This window comes from Psammomys obesus, unplaced genomic scaffold, assembly GCF_907164565.1.
Source record: "Psammomys obesus unplaced genomic scaffold, mPsaObe1.curated_primary_1811, whole genome shotgun sequence".
NCBI lineage: Eukaryota > Metazoa > Chordata > Mammalia > Rodentia > Muridae > Psammomys > Psammomys obesus.
This window is the reverse complement of record NW_026596064.1, coordinates 21,552,061-21,569,469: the sequence shown is the minus strand read 5'-3', so window position 1 is coordinate 21,569,469 and position 17,409 is coordinate 21,552,061. Positions and strand designations below refer to the sequence as shown.

General features: G+C 36.3%; 1 protein-coding gene across 10 annotated transcripts in view; it reads right to left on the bottom strand.

Annotated features, from left to right (window-relative positions):
* The window catches only part of Zbtb20 (zinc finger and BTB domain containing 20), a 767,676-nt gene that overhangs the window by 322,883 nt on the left and 427,384 nt on the right, over window positions 1–17,409 (bottom strand). For all 10 annotated transcript variants that reach the window (XM_055624791.1, XM_055624790.1, XM_055624785.1 and 7 more), the window contains one exon: window positions 13,051–13,098. The gene's annotated coding sequence lies outside the window, so the exon portion shown is untranslated. The remainder of the gene's footprint in view (window positions 1–13,050; window positions 13,099–17,409) is intronic.

Below are 17,409 nucleotides of genomic sequence, written 5' to 3'. Positions count from 1 at the left end.
CCCTAGGCAAAGAACTACAGCAACCAAGGAATGCTGAGAGTGGGAGAAATAGTCTTCCCCAGCAAAGAACACTGAGGTTATCCAATACCAAAGGGTCAGCCCTGAAAACATACATATAAAAGTTACATTATACAGACTGAGAAGGTTGTACTTATGAATTTAGGAATATAAATATATGAACATATGTAAACATATGTAGTAATAATTAAAGAAAAGGAGGCTATGAATTTGAAACAGAGCAAGGGTATATTATACATGGAGGGCTTTGCCAGGGAAAAATGGTGCATTATATTAATCTCAAACAATAAATATTATTTTTAAAAAGATAGTAAATGTGCAATACAAGAAACCTATTGTATAACAAAGTTGAATATTTTCCAACTATAGATATAAACAACAAAGGTAGGATATAAAGGTATGTACAGATTTTCAACAAAAAAGGTTGTATATACACAGAACAAAGAGTATAACAGTATACAAAATTTTGCAAGTAGATTATTTGTAGATGATTTTGAGTGATTTTAATGAACCCCTTGTAGTTCAATCTATATATTTGACAATACTCATGAATGATTTTTATATGATAAAGAAAAAAAAAAGAATAGCTAAGGCAGGTCACATTCCTATTTCAGAGATGATAATACTGAGAGCAAGATCAGAAGCAATTGTAATTTACCCCTTATTTAGTGATGGAGCTTGATTATTAGAAACCAATGCTTTCATTTCTAATTAGTTTGTTTTCTGACCTCTATTTCTCTTCAGTTGTGACTATAATGAAGAAATTCAACAGGAACCTAGGAAGAAAGCTGTGAAGATGGCTAGAGATGCAGGTTGAAAATGTGCTGCCAGAGTCTACAGAGGAGTCCCTGTGCTACTTCAGGCTTCTTAGGGTTTTCATTCAGGCTACATGCTTCTGAGTCCAAGCCAATAATATAAATGGTAGGCTGTAACAGCACCTCTAAGTCTGTACTTTCCTTATGAAACAGAACTTTATCCACATATCACATGACTTTACTATGACTCCCCGCAGAGGATGTGATCATGTGAGGGATTGGCACAAATCTCTACCTGTTGGAAATGAGTTTAGTAAAATAATTTGACTTTGTTGATAAAAATATTAAGACACATTATATGAGCAGAGACTTCAGATATTTTTGTAGAGGAACAAATTCTAAAATTGTTAATGGTTTATTTTCCCATAGTAAAGGTTACTAAACCATTTTTAAAGTTAGAATTGTTTTCCATGAAAAGCTATAGCTATCATACCATATCAAGTCTTTCTGTACTAATCTGGGACCAAAATAAGCCACTTGATGAACTCTGGTTCCCTTTTCTGGAGCACTTCTGATCTTCCTTCTATGATGCAGCCTGGAAGGGTACATGTATTATCAAATAATTGGCGTGGTCACCACACCCTGAAGCGATTCTCCTGCTACATTATTGCCATTCTTATTTCAAGCCTCATTAGTGTCTCCTGAAAACTATACTCTTCTCCATAGCAAGTACTAATGGAGGCAATCTTAGACTCCTGTTAGAAGACACAGAGGCATTGCCATCCTCACTCTCTTGGCTTCATGGAATTTCAGCCACGCTCAGAAGCCACTGAATTGGTTTGATACTACAAATACTCACAGAGACTACTGTGATTTCTACCAAATGACTAGATTCACCACCATTTTCCCATCCTTACGTATGGGGGAAATATTTAGCTTCTCACACATTTCCCTTAATTTACTCAGAGTCAATTATAATTTCTAGGCTGTATATTAAAACTTATGTTCTTTAATTTACTGAGATACATAAGAAAACAATCGTGTAAGTATAACTTTAGTATAAGGACAATCCTGTGTTTTATATGCATATATTTTAGAAATGAATTATAACACAATTCACACTTGGTCTGAATATACAATAGTATAATTATCACCATGTCACATGATGTGATTATGCCTTTCCTCACTGATCCAAAAAACATTAACTGAACACATATGATCTGTCAGGACAGTACTGGACTCAGGACACACAGGTGAAATACAATATTTTTTCTTCTCTCTAAATGTCATAATATACAGAGGTGTACATAGGAGTTTAAGCCACCTTTGTGAAACAGACCAGGCACTGGCAATAAATGACTGGCCATAGCAGAAAGGTCAAAGAATGTACTGTGAAGTAACTGTGACAAACAAAGCAACAAACTGAGTACACAGCTAATTTTGGGTTTCTCCCAAAAAACAGTTTGGAACAAGGGTTTGTGTGTATGCAGTAATCTGGATGATGGTTTCAGAAGCAGGAGTGAATGAGTGACAGAGGCTGAGTCAGAGAAGAGGAAGAACAGGTTATAATGAAGGTAGTTCAATAAGGCCACTAGGATCTAATCGAGATCCACTCCTCCAGAAACATTGAGATATGTACACAATGCCTCCAGAGGTGGTCACATAAAAGAAATAGGTATTAAATGCTATTTCCCATTTTTTTTTATACCACAGTTGTCTTGTCCTCAATAAGTCTAGAACAGACTCAGCAATCTTTTTCAGCATGCAAAAGATCTTGGATGTGATGGCTTGAATGAGAATAGCTGATATAGGCTCATATAACTGAACACATGGTCCACCATTGGGTAGAACTTTTGGGAGGATTAGGAGGTGTGGCCTTTTTGGAGGAGGTTTGTCACAAGAGGTAGGCTCTGAGGTTTCAAAAGAGTCATGCCATTCTCAGTGCTCTCTCTCTGTTTCATGGCTGTGGATCAAGATGTGAGCTTTCTGCTGTTCCTTTGCTCTTCCATCATAAACTCTAATCCTCTCAAACCAAAGCCAAATGATCCTTTTATGAATTTCTTTGGCCATAGCATTTTACCACAGCAATAAAAAAGGAACTAAGATACTGAGGAAGAGTATATACAGTATATACTTCAGATAGGAACTGAGCTTAAAGAGAATTGCTTCAGAGACTGCTTAAGTCAAAAGTAAACTAAGGGCTTAGGCATTAATAACAGATAATGTAACATACTAGCCTATAAAACTTGGGGGCAGACATTGGTGCGATGGTGGGACAAATGTTACTTAAAGTCAGCAATCACTCTTTGGTTGGATTTAAGACCCATTCAATAAGATGAAATCCATACGTGGCACGGTCAATAATGCCAAGAACCTGTGGCCCTACGAGTAAACAAACTATTATTGTTCTGCTAAATTGTACATAACAATAAAATAAATCCTAATCACTTACTGACATTCACAGAGATTAGTGCACCACTCACTCCTCACATGAGACGCTTCTTCTTACAGTAGATGGGACTGTAGAGAATAAGATAGTTCAGACTGCTCAGCCCTAAATGGGAAGTCCATATCAAAGCCTTTTCCTCAGGGCTCATTGGTCTAAGTGGCAGAGGGAGGTTCAAAGTTTATAAGGTCCAGCATGATAGATGACTTCAATGAAACAGTGTTTTTCAGACACAACTGGGCAAATGCACAAATGAACTCAGAAACTCGGAGTACGTGCACAAGAGCAGCACAAGGCCAAAGCAGACAGAATTCTATCATGGAGGAGAGGAGATGGACATGAAGTCCTCCACCCTCACCCCCAGCTAAGGAGCTGTTGGTGTTTGACTGCTGCTGAGAGTAAAGCCTGTTTTCTTCAATGGAGTGATTCCTGGTTTATCAATCGTATTCCAGGACAGGCCCCACACCCAGAGTAATTGGCTAACGTAGTAGTCTCATTGAAAAGGAGGAGGGAAGTAAAAGAGGAAGAGTAGAGTAGGAAGAAAGAGGAATGGTAGGTAGAGACTATGAAGTTGGGTGGGGAGAAAGGTGGGAAAGGATCTGGGAGGAGGAGGGGACAGAGAGAGAGAGAGAGAGAGATCAAAATACACTGTATGGAATTCTCAAAGAAAAAACCTGTACTTGATAACACATAGTCTCACCTGGCACTCTTAAAGAATGGCTTCAGTAGGTCAGACAATCATCTTTACTCAATTAAAGTTACACAGATTATGTCTAAATTCTTCAAGATGTCAAATCTTGAAGTAAATCCTAAACTGTTCAGCTAAGAAATACAGTTCTCATTATTTTCTTGGGAATCATTCATTCATTGTGTATGTATTGAATAATATGTATTGATCCTTCTGTGAGTGTGAGAAAAATGTTAGAACAACTTTTGGAAAAATTTAAAAAATGGTGGTATTTTGTATCATCTTGCCAAGATGGACTAAATTTTCTTCTGCCATTTTGAATTCATGGCAATATGCTTTTTAATTCATATTTTCATAAGGTTTTATTAAAGTGGAAGAGAATTGAAAGTTTAAGAGTTATATCTAAATGTAGTAAGTTTGAAGGTTTTAGACATAACTGTGTGCTTTACAGAAAGCTACTGAGGTCTGTAAGCTTCTAGAACTGTTTTATCATTGCTGATGATCTCTGCCTCAGATATCTCTGCCCAAGCAGCTCCATAAGGAGGAAATAAAATTTATTTCACAACTTACCAGGCAGCATAGGACTTTTCTGGAACACACTGGTTTTGAGGCTCATATTAGGTTTAACAATAAATACTTTTGTGGTTTTAGAAGGATTGGTAAACCAATCATAATCATTCCTGTGTTATAATATATGAAGGAAGAATTGTATCCTTGATCTCCAAAACTACAGCAGGGCTACTACTACAGTGATGGGCATGTTACAATCCCTTATGTGAATATATGTGGCTTTTCCTTGACAATGAGTAGCAAATCTTTAAAAAAAAATGTTTCAAAATAAAACCCACATACCAGCCTTTTCCACCTTGAGACAGTAAACTCAGCTGCAAAGAAACAAAATGTTAATATTTACAAAGCTCTTTTCATCTTTACCTCCTGCCTCTTTGTCTCTTGTGCATTTCTTTCTTTTTTTTTTCTTTCTTCTTGTTCCCTTACCTACTTCACTTTTCTGCCCATTTGCTCTCATTTCCCAGTGCCTCCTACCCCTATTAGTCTAAAATCTGTTCACCCTGAAACAGGCTTCACTGATGGAAAAGAAAAGGCCCCAGACAAAGCCCCCATCTGAGACAAGGCCCTCCAGAGGGTGCTGAATGGTGACTGGGGTACAGCCTGTGGGGCTGAGAGTGTTCACCACTCTGGAGGCTCTTACCCTGCAAGCCATTAGGCTTTAGCAGGCTTGATAGCTGTATCCAGCCTTGTGATTTCAAAGCTTTCATGGCTGACAAGGACTTGCTAATTTCAAACTTTCTAACCAATTACAATCACAAAGAACTCAGGACAATAATCAGTGAGCAAAATGAAACTGCTGGAGTGAAGCAGACTCTGCAGGTTTCACTCTTGAGGCTCTGCAGCGAACGTGCAGCTGGGACTCTGCTTTAGCCAGTAAATAAAAATACACCATAAAATACAAACAGACACAATGGGTCCCACTTGTGGTTGTTCCCAGTTGTGGGGTATGTAGAAACCTTGTCCTGCATTCAGACCATTAATTTCTGATGGTGTTAATTAAAAACTTTTGATGCTGGTTTGAATGGAAAATACCTCAAACAGTGTTTCCTTTATTGAAGCTCTAAGTTCCAAGTCTTGGATTATTAGGTTAAGCTCTGTCAGCAGTGAGACCAACATAAATGCTTTTCATGCCGTCTGCTTTAACCAAGAAGAATAGAAATAGCAATAATAAATAAGTAAAAAGGAGGAAGAAGAGAAACTGTTCAGGTTGAAAACTTCCTATTTTAACACATTTTCACAAACTATATTGAAAATCCAGGTCCCTGAATGCAGAACAAATGATTAGGGAAAGATTTTTATCTTATTTATTTATTTGTTTTTTCTTTTTACCAAATTCTTACAGAACATTCAAATCATCCATGTTCCAGGATCTGAATTTATTATATTTTAAAATGGGGAAAGCCGCTTAAAATACACGAATTACCTGCTAAGTTATTTCTCTGTCTTTTTCCTCTGCTCTCTTTCTACAGGCTGAAAAAGAATTCCTAAAATGGTATATTTAATTGATGTTTGTGGCCTAAGAAACTTAATATAATTATTGAGAACTAGCGCTTCCTATTTAAGACTAAGACAGAATGGAGTAAAAGAAACTTAGTGATGAATTGTCACCCCCTGTACGATGGAAAAAACACCTGCTAGTGCTTGATCTGTGCAGCAGGGTTAAGGGTACAGAGTACTTGCTCTCATTTCTTTATCGCCCAGGAAATCGTGGGAAGCCTTGGGAACTGAGAGAGCAGGTAAGAGGATAGTGTGAGAAATACTTTGCTGAAGCCCGGCAAAGAACATCCACCTCCTGTACCCAAAGCCCTGAGAAGTAGGAAACAAAGCAGAAATATTCTGATTGGTTTTCTCATATTTGTGTTCGATTCTGTTACTTAATAATTCCCTGCCTTACAATGGATGGGTACCAGAAGTTTTGAGTCCCCAGAGTGAGAACCCTAAATTGTTATCTCACAATGACCCTACTTTCTTTGTACTATACTGTGTCCAGAGACTATATTTTTTCATTTCCCATCCTAATCAATCAAATTGTTTGTCTGTGAAATAAACTGAATCCTTGAAAGATAACAAACCTTATGTCTTTTTTCTCCCCTAATGTCGTTGTCACTTTCTCTTGTTTTGCTCACCATAGCTCTAGAAAAGATGACATTCTCTACAGAGTATAACCATTTGGGCAACTTTACTTTCCTCCTCTCCCTAGTGTCAGGCTTGCTTGACCTCAACCTTTCTGACAGACTACAGAACTGACCCTCCAAATCTTCTGTAACATGACAGAGACCCATTAGCAACATCAGCAATGACAACAGAAAAGCATGAGAGGGGAATACCCCGAGTAATAGAACTGAAACTCCAGAAAGGAAATAGCTCTGAGCAAACCACAGGAATCTGCTTGCTCACAAAATTTATGAGTTTTACTCTGAGTAAATTGATAGGTAATATTGCCTACAAAGGGCTAGTAAATGTAAATTAACAGATATATAGCAAATGAGTGCATTTAAAGACAATTTCCAGCTGAAATGATTTCTTTTCCTAGAGACCAAGTTTTTGTTAAACTTATTCCTGACTCTCTTCCCTCTCCAGCAGTAGAAACATCTGGTCGGTTTTAGATTCCCTTTGGATTTCCAACTTCAAAGGGAATTATAAAGAATAACAAATTCATGTACCGGCAGTAAAAAAAAAAAAAAAAAAAAAAAAAATTAGAGCAGCAGGAGAGAATGGTAAAACTGTCCTCATTTGACTGCTAGTGACAGGCACCACAGGCAGAACTATAAGAAAAGACAAAGGAAGATCACCTGTTGACAACTAAAGTTCCTGTAAGGTACTGAATCTTATATGCACAGGGCCATAGCAATCCATCAGGATTATATATATATATATATATATATAAAATGAAACAAATAAAATAATATTTAATATATAAAATGAACTGGGCCAGAAAAAAACAATTCACATTTCCATAACAAAAATTTATTGAAATAATAACAAATAAATCAATAAAAAAATAAAAAATAAAAATAAAATTGAAAGATGACTTGAAAACAATCTTAGAGATCCCCTTGGTCTTTGAGTTTTGATTTAATTTGGAGGAAACTGTTAACTTTTTATTTTTGGGAGGGCAGGATAAGCCATCCCAGAAAATAAACTGGACTTCTAACAGACCACAGACCTATCACATGCTGATAAAAACTGTTCTCCAAGTCCCTGAAAAGTATCTGGTGTTTCTTCCTTGTTCTGAGCAATATGTGTAAGGACTGACCAGATATTGAAGTCATGTTAGTAGAAGAGGGTTTGATGAAACTGTGATATTTGTAATTGTAACACAGTTAACATGCCCTGTTTGACAATACTTTATAAATATAGATTTACTCTTCTCTATAATTTTCCTAGCAAAACCGAAACACACTTTCTAGAGCCTGGGTCTTGATGTAATCAAACAGGAGAAAATGAGAACATCTCGAGAAAGTACAATGTTGCCATTGTAATTATCTTTTATAAACAGCCTTTCCTCTTTCTTGTTTTATTGTTTTGTGCAGTGTATACAACAACAATAAAAACAAACAAAGACATGATTAACCAATCAACGTGTTTATGGACAAGAAAGAAAAATAGTTAAGAGGTAAAATGTCTTTAAATAATTAATTACGAGAGTCTTTACACTTAGTATTCAAAGGTTACAGATCTACACAGCACAAATACAGTAGATGAAATCACAGAGTAGCTATCAAATACCCAAAAAAAATTATTTCTAACATCACCAACAAATCAAGAATATTTCCAGAGTGGAAGTCAGAGCATGAGAGCCTAGAAAGGCCCTGTGGGACAGTCCCCAGATGGAAGGTCATCTCCTGTTCAAACTGTAGTCCAGTCAGGGGGAGAATCGGGATTCCTCCTCAGCATGCCAGGGTCAGGGACTGAGCTGACTATGGAACTAACTTCCCGAATACCTGCTCTAGCAGGGGTTTCATTCCTCCCTCTTTTCCTATGTGAATCAGAATCATAGGATTATCTTGATGAGGGAATAATGTAATTTTTATCCTCATGCAATTGCACACAATTGCATAATATATGTTCAAAGAGATGTCTTACAAAATATGCCAGGTTCATGGAATGGAGAGATTTAGTAATCTGAACAATCCTTTCCACCTCCTTTTGTTGTGATTATCAGGATCTTTGGTCTTGAAGTGAAAATCCTGTCATGATGCAGAACACTTACAAAGGGTTTGCTGCCTTAAAATACTCAGAATCCTTCAATTGTAATCCTAAATTTAATTCAGAGTAAAAGGAAGAAAGTATAGACAGCTGCTTTATTCTCAGAATTTTGTTTTTTTAGCTATGGTGTGACATATAAAGTCACAAATACAACAGTGACTAAACACCAGGACTGCAATAGTCACACGTAAGAAACAAACACCAGGTACTTCTCAGGGTTTTGCAGAGCTGAACTTTTATCTGGCTGTGATAAGCCTACTGATCTGTTGGGGGCCTGGGTTACTTCTGAGATGGATTCTGCTGCTCTTTTTAGGAGAACATATTCTCACTATGGATGATAATTATTACTATAGCTGCTATCATGATGAGGCTTTGGTGGATAACTTGGGTTTCTGGTGTCATACACAGACCAGAAAAAATCGTAGTTTCTCTTTTGAAGGTACTTTATAGTTTAGGATTATGACAGGCACCTAGTACACCATCACATATAAGAAAAGGACGTAAATAAATGACCATGATGTGCTGTCAGTATCTGTCTTAAAATAATGATAGCTAAGTAAGTTGTTTTAAAATATGAGTATTTTTCAGCTTCCAGATAGTACAATTACTTGTTCCTACCTTGTCATACCTGCCTGAAAGCCATGGTACCAGGCACATTTCGGTTCTTGAGCTGACATTTTAATGCTGGTGATGCCAAGCCAGAGTAAGAGAAAAACAAATGTTCAGAAGACAGATGGAAAGAAAAGAGATGAAAAGAGGAAAAGAATTTGTATTGTTTACATATGCACAGGAGCAATTTCTACAGATGCTCTGTTTGATTGGATAGTTTATTGCTTGTGTTATTACTTTCTTTTTTCCCATGTGCTTTTTCCTACCAGCTTTTGCTGAAAATATTTTGTATGTGTCCATACTGTAAGCCATCATATTTTTTTCTAGAGATTTAGTGTGGTAGAGAAACCTTTTATTTCTTCTCGAAGGGTTAGGCACATCAATATTCTAGCTACTCACTTTCGAGGCCAATGGAAACTGTGCGCCTAAGATTAAATAGACCAGAGTAACACATAAATTCAGTTTCTACGGAGGCAGGGTGTTAGTTACTCACAGCCTGAATATCTGATGAGTGTAAAGCACCTGTTGGATAACACACTGCTACCTTCTCTGGCTTCAAATTCAAAGACAGTTGAGAAAGGACAAACTCGTAAACAGGTTTTCTACAGAAAGCTCAATCCCAACAGATCATTCTGCATGTGCAGCGCTCTTTTGTGAGGGTGTGGTCTATCTGTAGAACACTGGCTTGTACAGGGTGCTCCTAAAACCTTAGGACAACTAGAGCAATACACACAGGCATTGCTCTGCAGTGTATTTCCTCCTCTCAGACATAGTTATATATAGTATAAAATTCCCCCTTTCAGATTTAAGAGCACCACACGACTATCAAATGCTTTTCACTTCCCAGAAAAGCCTTAAAATTTAGAAATATTTCAAGAGTATTAAGTTTGATTTAGCTGGTTTAAGTATCTCTTTTCTATCTAGTACAGGCTTAATACAGTTAGAATGGAGTTCTAAGTAGTTCAAGAATCAACTTTTTCGTTTATTTCAGAAAAACAATAGAATATAATACCTGGATATGTTCAATAATGAATATAATATAATATAATATAATATAATATAATATAATATAATATAATATAATATAATATAATATAATGCTGTATAAGTCTGCTATGCCAGTTATCATCCTAAAATCAAGTGAAGTAAAAAGAAAAAAAACCTCCAGAAAAAAAAAACAAAAACGTTTGTCCCAGAAACCTATCCGTCTGTAAGATGTGTGCCTATCATCATCCACACTCTCCTTTGCCTTGCAGATGTGCCTGAGGGTACTATAAAACAAGCCGCTGAGATTTTTACAACCAATTGTTACACATCGGAAAATACAAGGCCAAGACATTAGGACATAGTGCGCCCTATAGTGACGAGAACTATTTATCTGAAACTTTTAAAACATCAGCATGTAAAAGTGTCTTGATGAACCAGAAATATTAGTTAATTAATTAACTGCCACAACAGCTGAGGTTTGCTTCAACATAACAAGGCAATATAGTGGGAAACTGATAGGTCACGAATTAAGTATCGAATAAGCTAGATGATTAATACACAGGAGTTCATTTTAGTAATCTGCCTATATTCATGTATTTGAAGAATTTCATGAAATAATCTTAAATATATATTTCATTTGAACTTCTAATCATTTATGCATTACTTACTGACTTATTCACTTCATATGCAAGGGATTCTGAAAATAGAAAGAGCTAAACATGCTTTTGTTGGGCATTTTGATTATAGGAATAATATTTATTTAGACAATCTATAAAGACTTTATTACTAAATGAAATATTCTTTTCTTTCTTTTTTTCTTTTTGGTTTTGTTTTTTCAAGACAGGGTTTCTCTGTCTAGCCTTGGCTGTCCTGGACTTGCTTTGTAGACCAGGCTGGCCTTGAATTCACAGAGGTCTGTCTGCCTTTGCCTCCTTGAGTGCTGAGATTACAGCCATGAGCCACCATACCTGACTTAAATGCAAAATTTTTAAGTTAAAACTTTAAAGAAGGAACAAAGAATATTATAGAGGCATTCTGAGTATAGTATATTCAAGAAAATGTACTCGGGGGTAATAAGAGTCATAAAATATATCAAATAGTTATTAATGGTTAGATTTAAATTATAGAAATAATTACTTTAATTTTTCTTAATTTTACTCCTATGTATTATTCCAAATTATTTTTAATGAGTATGAATCTTTTAAAAATGAAAATAAATATTTATTCATTAGTAAGACAAGATGTGCTCTTCTTTCCCTACAAAATTTTCATTTACTAAAACAGAGAAACTGTAAACACACACACTGCCCAGATACTTTAAATCTTCATGCCTGTAAGTGAAATACACCCAAAAGCAAACAAAAACCCTCAATACAAACTCATCAGATCAAAGAAACAGAAAACACTTTCTTTGTGCTGGAGAGGAATAGGGGAGGAATCTGCTTTTTTGTAAGTCAGCAAGAGTGTGAAATGCTGGCTTTTCTGTGATGACATCATTTTATGATGAATGCTAAGGGAGAACAAATTAAAGTTACTATGCAAGCCTGCTCCTTGTGCCTCTAGGCTCACACTGATAGTAGGTTTATTCTGGTTAGCAAAACAAGTGAAGCAGGGAGTAAGGAGGGAGGAGTTACAGTCCTTAAGGCTCTAGCCTTCAGTGGCAAGCTGGATATGTCAGGGACAGACACAGACAGGCAACAGAATTAGAAACAATAACAGGGACAACAGTGGATTATGTGCAATGGACATGGAAATTTCCAGAAAAAAAAAGATTTCTTTATCACCCTAAGAGATGATTTTCTTCATTTCATGCACCTTCATATAAAGTGAAGTCAAGACTGTTATTTTAACGGTTTGGATGACGATGCTGCTGGTAACTAAACAGGCCTGGAGAGCCAGGCAGAACAGAGTCAGAAGCCAGGCAAGGTGCTCCTCCTGCCCCTCCCTCTGTCAGTGCACTTCACTGCAGGCCAGCCTCCAGCAAAGCCAGCTCTCCCAGGCTGTCTCTGACTTGATGATCCGCCACCGTGCCCTCTGTCCTGCCATGCTCTCCTTTAGACACTGACTGCCGAGAGTGCTCAAGGACACAATGCTACTCTTCTAGAGATTTTACATAGCCTCACCAGAGGACAAAGAGCCAAACTTTAAAGCTATGTTTACATGAAGCTCCAATCTTGGCGCTATTGATTTCCAGAGACGGACATGTTTACTGGTATTTCAATGAGCTGTTTCCCTTTCTTCTTGTGGATATGTGCAAGAAAGGCTATATCTGTTTTTAAGACTCAGAAGAAGCAAATACATTTCAGATTTACAGATTATTATAAAATGCAAACCAGAAGTTCAAGGAGACATAAAATGTGTTTGAAAGATTTTCTCTGTGTTTTCTTAATGCCAAAATTACTGCATTCTCCATAGGAAACATCAGTGGCTATTTTCATCTTATAGCTGTTTCTGTCTCTTCAAAAGTCCCTGGGAAAATCTATCTCTGGAAAGACTTCCAAACAAGTCCTTTGAATTCTTCCACCCAGGTCTACCAAAGTCACTCAAAATATTTACCAATACTGTGATACTGGGTTCTTATTCTCCTGTATTATATCAATATCAAAATACATTATGTTCAAATTTAATTCTTGTGGTGGTAAACTCACTACAGCCCTTAGATTTACTTCTTATTTTCCTGGAGTTGGTGAATTAGGTATGAATACATGTTATTTCTTTGAACTTCAATATTTTGGACTGCAACTGAGAGACAATAAAAGCTTACTTACCAACCAGCGATGTTGTATGAAATATTCAATTGTTGATGATAAAACAGTCTGAAATGGAAAAGGACATCATAATGTTGGAATGTATGTTAACTAAAAATACACAAAAAAAATACACTTGTTACTCCCCTGGGACCCTGACTTGGTGATACTTTACAGAAAGGAAATGATGGCCACAGGTGACTTGGTGAGTGTCTGGATGCTTAACTTGGTGATCACCAAGCGGATGCAGCCAGTGATGAATGATCGGCTAATCCTTTGTACAATATACTCTGTAGTGAGAAAGTTCAGTTTCACAGTTAATTACTGTGGTCTGCTTAAAAAGTACTCAAAGTATTGGAAAGCACATGATTTGCAATTCCATCTGAATTTTACTGTACTTTTCATTAAACATTTAAATAAAACATTATAAATAAAACCAAACTGGTCTTTCCTTGCTTTGGGCTGTTTATTACTCATGTTGTAGATGTAAGTCTTGAGGCAGAGGGGAGAAAACAAGATATAGACCATGCACTAATGCTTTCATGAGGTGAATTACTTCTAGTCGTACTCTCCTTCATGACTACAAATCAATGTATGGTTTTAGATTACAAGCTAGGTAAGAGAAACACAATGTGACCTGAAACCTTTAAACTTTTATGCTAAATCCCAAAATAATAGAATGAAGTAAAAATTAATATTAAAATATTTTCAACTGTGAAGCAAAATAAAGTCTCCAAATGTTATACAACATTGTCTATTAATATTTCCACATAGTTTTTATCAATTGCCTTAAGAATTCAGAGGCCACAGGTGGTTTTCCTGGAGGTCATCCTACCTGCAATACCAGCACCATAATGACAGATTATAGAAGACCCAATATAACCAAACTACTTCAAACGTGATTCAGAAAGGCCTGGAACTTGTCAAGCCACAAGCAATGAAATTGTACATGATAGAGACACTTTATAGGACCTACATATATAAATGAAATATAAAAGTAATTATCCAGAGGACATAAGAAAAGCCAAAAATCAAGGAAGCCTATAGCAGAGTGTGAGAGGAGTATTTGAGAGCCAAAATCTTAAGTATTTTGTAACACTCATATGAAATTTAATGAAGGTCACCTAGGTAGCTTGCCAAAATTATGTTTTTTAAGTGACTCTCTGCAGCAATGACCACTGAAAAGAACCTCTAGAAAATATGTAAAATTGCCTTCTGAGATTTGATGGTTTTTATAAAGAATGAGAGCAACGAGCCAGTTAGATCAGTTGCTTAGATCACAGTGCTAATAAAGAGTAAGAATGGACAATAAGGGCTTCCTCATTGAATAGAATGAGGTCTCCATTGCTAGAATGAAGAGGCTCCATTTCCAGTTTCCTCTTACCCCTCTCCTTGCATGGCAAACATTTGCCTGGACAGTGCTGTGGGACAGCCAGCAAGTCTCTCCCCGGTTCACCAAAACAAATATTTGCAAAGCTGCTACTTTGCACAGGGCACAACGAGGTAAGTGATTCTGTCTAAAAAGCTGTTGGTGACTGAGTTTTCTGAGTTCCATTAGAACGTGTCTAGCAACAAGAGGAGAAATTCAGTTGAAGGGTTGTGCTGAATTTAAGAAATATCAGAGAAAAATTAAAACTGTCTTCTGCTTTAAATGGCACAGCAAGAGAAAGTTTAGGTTTGCCAGCCTTGCCTCAACTTGGATCCAGCATTGTAAATAAGAAAGTACATATAGCCCGTATGTTCCCAGGGCTGTGGTCACAGCAGTGGGAGGGCTGAGGAGACTTGCCTGCCATAAATTGAACTTTTAAATACAATCCTGCCTACCTATTGTTCCAAGTACGAAAACCCACCATGATGGAAATGGAAGCTATCTAGCAAAAGGAGGCAGGAAAACACTAGATCTTTCCCTCCATTTCTTTCATAAGCAGATATCTACAACTGTTTTTGACAACCAAGAAATGCTAGCTCCCATTAAGGGTTCTAGCTCTCAGTTTTTAAAAATTCATTTGAAAATTGGGGGGGTATTCATAATAAATTCCTCTATATATGGAAAAATGAACAAGAAGAAGAATACTCTGGTAACAGATTCTTAATTATATAAAAATTGCATTATAAAGAATATACTTTATGTTTTACTGAAATACAGAAAATACTTAGGAAGCTGCTCTGTGGACCAGGGACAAGAAAGTAATTCTGCTTGGACAGCTAAGTCACTGGCTGAGGTTCTTGCAACGTTACTGTCACCACTGCCAACAGCAACAAATAGAGATGATAAATTTTGATATTTTTGATAATGTGGTACCAATATGCACTATTGCATATTAGAATTCAAGATCAGCTATAACAGACTTAGAGGGATATGTAGAAAAATATGCGTGAATATAAATTTCTGGCTAAACATTACAATGTTCTGTCCAATTTCATGTCAATATTTTTCCATAAGCAATTCTGAATTACAGATCCTGTACACAAGAGTTGGATGAAAATGTATATATATATTTATATATAGATATCTTGTTTAAAATATTTACTAGTTTAGACATGATTCATTTGGAAACAACAAATCCTATATAATCTAAAATGCAGAAATACAATGTCAATAATCTTGATCATTCAGTTGTTACAATAAACAGCTCTGTGCTTGAGCAAAAACAACAACAACAAAAACCCAGCCAACATACACTTGCTTTGATTTTTATCTTAGTACACATGAGTCTTCCATACAAAGAAATTTTAAATTGCAATAGCTAACATATAAGAAAAATGTTTAAAATATGACTTAGTCTGAATTAAACACACACACACACAAACTAATAAAGAAAAATAACATACCTCAGATATTTAGTAAATCAAACTGGTTGATTTTTTTCATGGCTTTAGCATCCATAAATAAAGCATGAACTGAAAATATGATACTGATTCAAAATATATGAAACCCAATTCTACAAGTTTTTATTTGTAAAGACCATGTCTGTCCTTTCTCGCCTACCTTTCACCATCCCTTCATTTGATTAGAACAAATAAAGCCACTACTGCCTACCAGCTGGTTTCACAGGTCTCTGCAGTGTCCAGTGTTGCCCTCTATCATTTTATATCCATTTTATAAGAATAGGATAGTCAGACACTAAAAACAAAGAACAAAACAAAACTCAAATTCTCTCCAACCTCCTTCTTATCAGACAGGAAGGCTTGGTTCCCAGAAAACTCCTTAGGGTAAGTGAAACAAAATATTTCAAGATGGAGGAAAGACTGATAAAGCACACAAAAATACCTCTGTGTTTTCACTTGAGCTGGGTAACATCCTTCAATGTGAAGGAGAGAGGTATGGGAAAGAGATGTAGAGCTACAAAGAAAAGAGAGAGATCAGAGAAGAGGAGAGAAAAGAAAGGAGAGAGAAATGGCAGAAGAGGAAAAGGGAGAGGGGGAAGTAGAATGAAGAGAGGGTGGAAAACAAGGAGAGAAGAGACAGGAGGGAGGGAGTGGAGAAGGAAGGATTTCTTATATAGTTAAAGAAAGCTGAAGCAGTGAATCCAAAGGTGTTTGGGGGAGCAGTGTGACTCAGGGTATTAAATGAGAATTCTAGAAACTATAGATTTATACATAGAACTGAAATTTAGAGAAGTAACTCTACAGGGAGTTTGAATTAAGCCTTCTGCCCTGTTGTTGCATCTAGATATTTGTTTTTATTGAGACTGTGGTGTTTGAATGTACTTTCTAACAAGAAAAGAAAGGATAAAGACTTGTAGTTACTGAAGTAAAAAGGCAGAGAAACAACTTACTGAATCGTTTTTACGTAAATATTATACCAGGTTGTTTTCACATAAGTATTACACCAGAATACATTGCAAATGGAAACTTGTATACACACACAGTCATTATTCTTATCTCCTACTTTATAATTAATTTTATTCCTAGAATTTTTTGATTTTCCATTAAATGAGTGAAATCGCCTCAGAATAATTTTAGTTTCATATTACCTGGAAAATCCATTACATCACTGACAGTCACAAAATCCTGTTTTAAAGCCAGTTATGGCTCTGACAATCATGGGATGTTGCTGAAGCCTAGGGTAACTAGAAATGGCCATAGATGTTAACTAACTCTTTTCTAAACAGTCTGGGAAAGTCGGGGAAAAAAAAACTGTAAATTTTCCCATCTGTTACTTCCTTTTTGGCTGTGGAAAAGTAAAATTATGTGAGAGCTTTTGAATGTAAAGCTGTGTGTGCTTTTTCCCTTTTTATCTGTGTACCAGTTCCGCGATGTTGCATAACTGAGTAGAGGAGGCGGGCAATATTTACTATTGATTTACTTCTACGTCACCTAATGAATTCAGAACACTAAAAAGAGCAGGAAAAGGAGAGAGTAAAAAGAGAAAAGGTA